At 36.9% G+C, this 6,663-nt stretch overlaps 2 protein-coding genes across 7 annotated transcripts in view; one reads left to right on the top strand and one right to left on the bottom strand.

The window, feature by feature from the left end:
- The window catches only part of CTNNA3 (catenin alpha 3), a 1,760,513-nt gene that overhangs the window by 1,133,049 nt on the left and 620,801 nt on the right, over nt 1-6,663 (bottom strand). The window lies entirely within an intron of this gene.
- Nucleotides 1-6,663, top strand: part of LRRTM3 (leucine rich repeat transmembrane neuronal 3) — a 191,977-nt gene that overhangs the window by 118,981 nt on the left and 66,333 nt on the right. The window lies entirely within an intron of this gene.

A 6,663-nucleotide genomic window follows, 5' to 3' on the forward strand; every position in this document is an offset into this window, starting at 1 on the left:
TTTTTTCTGGAGACAAACATTTCCCTGTGCAGCAGAAAAAGCCTAGTATTAGAAAAGCCTGCTCTTACAAGTACATTCGAATATTCAGAAATTCAAATGAAGCATATGTTGTCAATTAATCCAAGTATATAATAATTTTTAAATTATGCCTCTATTTACCTATGGGTGATGCATAATAATTTATTAGGAGAGTTGTTGATACTTTTTTTGTTTAAAAAATAATTATTAGATAACTAGCTCAGCATCATAGAGAACTAATATCTAGATGTTAGAGGTGAAAATTAGTAAAGGGACCAGAAAAATTAAAAATCATGACAGAACACCAGCATTATGTAAACAGTTAAGTAAATCAGGATTAAGAACCATCCCAAAAATGCACCTGCAAAATCGAAACAAGCAAGTAGATTGTTTAGATCTACTTGCTTAGTCCACTGCTTCAGAAATCAGCACTGCTTTGTTTAAAAGATAATTATTGATTGCTATGTTATATAATAATCTTCCAAGACCGTTACAGATTAATCTGAATACCTATGACCTCAATCTGAATTTCTATGTCTTAGAAGTTTTGGAGATAGCCAACCCACCAATCTGTCATAAAGCATATTAGCTGTCTGGGGGTTACCAGTTCCTCAGGAATGTCACCCTGTCCTGTCCTCTCCATGTGCTGGTCATGAGGAGGGTTAGTGACACTCCACACCCATTCATCTCTCTCTTTTTTTTGGTAGTGTAATGAGTACAGCAATCATTCTAGCAGTATTTGCTATGACAACATCATTCAGCCCCAACTTATGCCAAAAATGTGCATGTTAAGTGAAGGGAAACAAGCTCTAATGGTGCCCTTTAATGTTCTGAAGACACAGGTGTTCTCTGTGAACTTGACATTTGCTCAGTCTACATCTGATCCTAAGGGTTCCAGATAAGATGAATTACTGTGTGGAAGTCCTCAGGCATTTTCTCACAGATAAATAGCATGAAATTTTGTGATGGAGAGAGAACAACCTCAGTAGTAACTAGGTACAGATTGTACTGGTTCCCCAGTTGATAATGGGAGCCACTGCACAAAGGTCAAACAATTTGGATGCAAAGTATCCAATTTGTCATCACAAATTGGATTTGAGAGTGCCATGAAAATGATGAGCCAGCACACTGCTTCTACCCCATGGTGACATTTACTCTCTCTCACCCCCTCTCCCTTAGTTCTTATGGATTCTTCTGAAAATGTAAGATGGAATTTTTTTCTAGATGGATTAGAGAAAATATGTGTCTATATTTTTTAAACAGTATACAATGGTGACATTATTAAGATGATGACACTGATGGTGATGCAAATTAAAACCCCTGAGAATCTTCACTAGATGCAGTAATAAAAAGGTTAACCAAGATATCAGGAAAAAATGCATCCTGAAATATCAGCGTAAAAGCAGAATCCATTCTCTGTGGTATTTTTAAAATTATACCACATGATGTTAAATTATAAGCACACATCAGTTCAACCTAGCAAACATTCATTGAACAACTATGACATACACCAAAGAGACAAAGATAAAAAAGACCTTGACTGACCCTTCAAGGAGCTTGCAATCCTTTTTAAGTGGCAAACATTTATGCCACTAATAAGGTGATATAAGCATTTTATACTTTTTCTTAGATTTAGAAATATTACAGTAGGAGAAAAAGCAGATCTTTTTATACACACAAAGAAAACACTTAGAATTGTACTGATAATAAGATTAGTGTTATTTGGTCCATAGAGATGCCAAGGTATGTCAGTTGTCTCACTGAGAACTAGGGAATTCAGCCAAAAATGGTTCCTGATCATGTTCTGCCAGAGCAAATAGTACTGAAGAAAATCAAACTTGTCAGAATAGATTTTCTGAGATGTGATGAGCTAGTGTTAGAATGTGAACCAACTAGTGCTTGAATGTTGAACTATGCTTCCAGCCTTATGGAGAGTTAAGGCTCCCCAAGCTGCCCAAGGGGCCTTCGTGATACCTGTTTTGTTACTATAAATAATAGAGGCTACTTAGTGAATGCCAAAAGTGATCTAAACATTCATTAGTATTAATTGTATACCTATGTTGCAAATATCACCAGAAAAGATATTGGAAAGGTAATCACCATCAATTCTTATATTCCTAAAGCTTTCTTCCAGCCCTCTTTTTCTCCTTTCATGAAATAGTTTTCAGACGCAGTTTGGAAAACAAGTATAGTAATTGACTGACTCATAAAAGCAATGGAAATTAAATTCCAGCTGTATTGTCATTTTCAAACTCATGTTTTTGGCTACCTCATACCTCTAAAGCATTAAAATTGGCATGTGTCTATTAATACATTAATCAATTCTTTCATTCAACTCAATAAAATTGAGTTCTTACCATGAGCTAGGCCTTGATGACTCATAGATAAATAAGATAATATTCTATCCTCCAGTTGCCTAGAATTCAGTAAGGAAAGAATGACAATAAAGTGCTGTAGCTGATATATTGTATTCAGGTTATGATAGGAAATAAGGCTGTAATGATTCATTCTCCCCCTGTGGGATTGGGATCACATTCATAAAAGCGATTGTACTGGGGTATCAAAAAGTTTGTGAGGTTGAAACAGAAGGACACATTGGGCATATATAGTAGTTTGATAAAATTGAAGTAACCTTAAAGTACGTGTGAAGGGATAGGGGATGTGAGCAGAGCTGAGGCTGAGAGACAAAAAAAGGCCTATGTGGTAAATTCAGAATTTAGACTTTTTAATAAACAGGAGAAAACTATGAAAGAAGAGGATTTTTGGACAGAAATTCTAAAATGTGTTTTATGTATACATTAAAAAGAACAAACCTGGATGTTAGAGGGCTAATTTGAGGGTAATTTCAATAGTGCAGGGGATGAGCAATGGAAGCCTGAACCCAAATGGGCATCCCTGTGATAGAGAATCATAGAGGAATGACATTTGAGAGGCAGGACAGACAGAGCTGACTATCAGTTGGATGTGAGACATGAATAAAAAACATGATTTGACTCCCAAGTTTCTGGTTTGGATAAGCAGTTGAATAATTATATCATTAGGAAATAACAAGAGTATCACATTATTTGAGTTTTCCATGTCTTCTAAGCATGTAGATTTTTAGATCTGGAGCTCAGGAGAGAGATTTGGAGTCATATATGTATAAGACATAGTTAGAGTGTGGCAGTGGATCAAATAGTGTGGGCAAGAACATATAAGGTAAGAAAAGGGCTTGATGAAAACACAGTACTGTCAGAAGCTAGGAGGAGAAAGGAAGTCATGGAAGAGAAGGAATGGAGGAAAAGTCAAGTAGGGTGAGGAAAGGTAAGAGTGGGGAAACTATTAGAGGAAAAAAAAGAGGTGGTCAGCAAGTTTGATTGTCATAGAAAAAGAAGGAAGAGTAGGACTGAAAATGTTTGCTGGATTCAGAACAAAGAAGTCCATGGTGTCAGTTGTCAATGATTAGATAGTCAACGAGAGTTAATTTAGTTCCAATGGAAATGTGAGGAATAGGAGGTAGTTAAAGGGCAATAGACCAGAGGGTTTAACTATATTTCCTGTAACAAATTTGAATATATTCGAACGCTATAAAAGAGGAGCCAAATAAGTGAAAACTGAGCAACTAGGTCTCCATACCTGAGGAATCAGCAACCGGTGGAATAGTACAAAACAAAGTGGAAGAAGTAGTGTTAAATAGGAGGAAGCAAGTCGGGAAATACAGATATAAATTACCTGCAGGTGTGAGGGCTAGCTCTTGGGAGATTTCATGCCTCAAGGCTCACTTTCTTTCTTTTTTTTTTTTTTTTCTGTGCAATAAGATCTGGGTCCACTTCCAACTTTTCTCCCTATAGCTCACATACTTGAAGTGTGCCAAGAACACCAGATATGGCAACATCCCACAGATGATGAATGGTATGAAAATGGCCTGAGGGTTCTACATCATCCATATATTCTCTGATCACTAGAGATTTATTCTCCTATGTTCTCTAGCAAAATGATTACAGAACCACAGCAATAATAGTGGTCTGCTCAATTAGCCAAAACATGCTACTGAAACCCTTTATGTGTTCCACAGAAAGAAATGATCTAAAAAAATCTTTTCTGAGGGAGTAGGTTTTCCTCCTAAGCTGCATGTCATTTAGCTCTTCCAATTTCTTCTAGTATAGGGTTTATTTCAATGATTTCTCTGCCTAATGTGATGCTGTAACACTCTGAATCTCACATCTTTCCTCAGTCATTGATGTGCTGATCGTTCAGTCTGCCAGATCATTAACAATGATTTTTTTTAAAGAACAGTTAACACCAATTCTTGCAGTAATGCCTACCCTTTAATCTCCCACTGCTCCTAAAAAGGAATCATCTATCTTTATATGTCTTTTCATCTATCATTGGTATTTGTGCTTTGTTCTTTGACAGTTTCAGTCAATCTGATTAGGTTTTATGCACACCAACTCAATAGCACAGGATAATTATGATACAGTGAGGACTGCTTTTTTTCTGTTTACTTCTATATGCCCAACATTCTGTTCTGTAGGCAATCTGACAATTGGAGAATTTTAATGCAAAAATAATCTCTTCAAAAAAACTTTCAAAAATTTCAACCTCTATTTTAGATTCAGGGGGTACATGGACAGGTTTGTTACATTGATACACTGTGTGATGCTGAGGTTTGGGGACACAAATGATCCCATCACCCAGGTAGTAAACATAGTACCAAATAGGTAGTTTTTCAGCCCTTCCCTCCTCCCTCTTTCCCCACTACTAGTCGCCAGTGTCTATTGTTCCCATTTTTATGTTCACATGTACCCCATGGCTAGCTCTCACTTATAAGTGAGAACATGTAATATTAAAGAAAAAATATGGCTGCAACATAGTAGGCAAAATTCATTTTCAAGGAGATCAGAAATCCAATTGATTATAGCCTAATCCAAATAATTTATTATTTAACAATTTAACGAGGGGGAAGGGGATATTTCCAAAACGTTTAAAGTTTATTTCTCATAGGATTTTAAAATTACCTGGCACTATAATATGGAAATAGACAGTAGCATTAACTTGTCAAAAATTAATAAAAACTTGCTTTTAAGAAGAGGACAAAGGGAGTCTAAATGGATTGTCTAAAATTTAAATGCAACGTTAGAAAGATCACTTTTGATGCTATCTGGAAAGTTTCCCAGATTCCCCATTGAGCTATTCTCTGTGAGTGCTCATTATAAGAAGTGATAGCTATCCCTCTGTCCCAGAGACAGGATTTGTCTTATTCTGATTGACACAGCTCATGTTATATTAAGTTTGTGAAATGAATACAAAAGCTAAGATAACTTTTGTTTTTAATGACTTGCACCTTTTTTTAAAAGAACTCTTAGGGATGTTATAAGGATAAAGTAACATAATAGATATTTTGCTCAGCAAAAAGCATGATTCAGCCTAGCACAGTGGAAAGATCATGGTCTTTGGAGCCAAGAAAAAACTGAATCCAAATCTAAGTAACCTCAGCTCTGCCACTTTCTAGCTTTATGACCTCAGATAAGTTTCTTACCTTCTTAGCGCCTCTATTTCCCCCTGGGAAAAAGAGGGATAATTGGACTTACCTCACCAGGAAGCTGTGAAAAGTAAATAAGATTTGATATTTAAAACCTTGCCTAATGCTGACCACATCTAGGAGACGCTCAATAAATGTTAATCACCCCAGGTTCCCAATAGCATAGCTTTTGAACAAGTTTATAGATGCCAAATATCAAAGAAATAAATACATATTAAAGACTACCAGATACGTGATGCTACCTAGTTAATGCTTACATATAGTAAATACTGAAGCATACAACAAAATACAAAATGTTTTGTATTTCTTTCCCAGACTTGTAGTGGTATTCTTAGTTCTTGAGATTATTCTACCAACATTTATTAAATACCTGTTTTGTGACAGTAGAGTATAAACATAGATAAGAAACCATCTTTGTTCCCAAGGAGTCCATGATATACTTTAAAGAACCACAGGAGATTGAATTTGGCAGAAACCCTGGAGATCACCAAATACCTCCATTTAAAAAAAAAAAAATTATTCATTTTATTTTTGTTGGTTTTTTTGTTGTTGTTGTTGTTTGTTGTTGTTGTTGTTGTTTTACAAACCCTTGTGTTGCGAGGGCTGACTTTCAATAGATCGCGGTGAGGGAACTGTTCTGCTATATAGGAAACCCCGACCCAGAAGCAGATAGTCTACGAATGGTTTAGCGCCAGGTTCCCCACGAACTTCCATTGCGTGACGGGCAAGGGGGCAGCTGCCTTTGCGGCCACACCCCGTTTCCCAGGACTAGGGGCACTCCGCACTGGACCCTAGTCCTGGCGCGGGATGGGGCGGCCCCCAGGCGGGGATGGCGGGGGACCGACATCCGAGACCAACCAAGGCCCCCCTCTGTTTTTTTTAAAGAGGATAAACCGAACTGGAGAAAGTTTCAACGATTACTCTATACCACATTGCTAGTTAGTGGCAGCTCCAGTGAAGCCTTCCTGACTCCTAACACAGTGACTTTTCCTTTAACCTGGTCCCCCAAATAATAAGCTGTAAAAAGATTTACTGGAAGAAAAATGCACAAGAACTTCTCGAGTAGGTCAGATTTCTTTTTTTCTCTCTTAAGTATAACCACATCATGTTTGATCCATTGAATT

The sequence above is a fragment of the Pan paniscus genome, chromosome 8, assembly GCF_029289425.2.
Source record: "Pan paniscus chromosome 8, NHGRI_mPanPan1-v2.0_pri, whole genome shotgun sequence".
Classification (NCBI taxonomy): domain Eukaryota; kingdom Metazoa; phylum Chordata; class Mammalia; order Primates; family Hominidae; genus Pan; species Pan paniscus.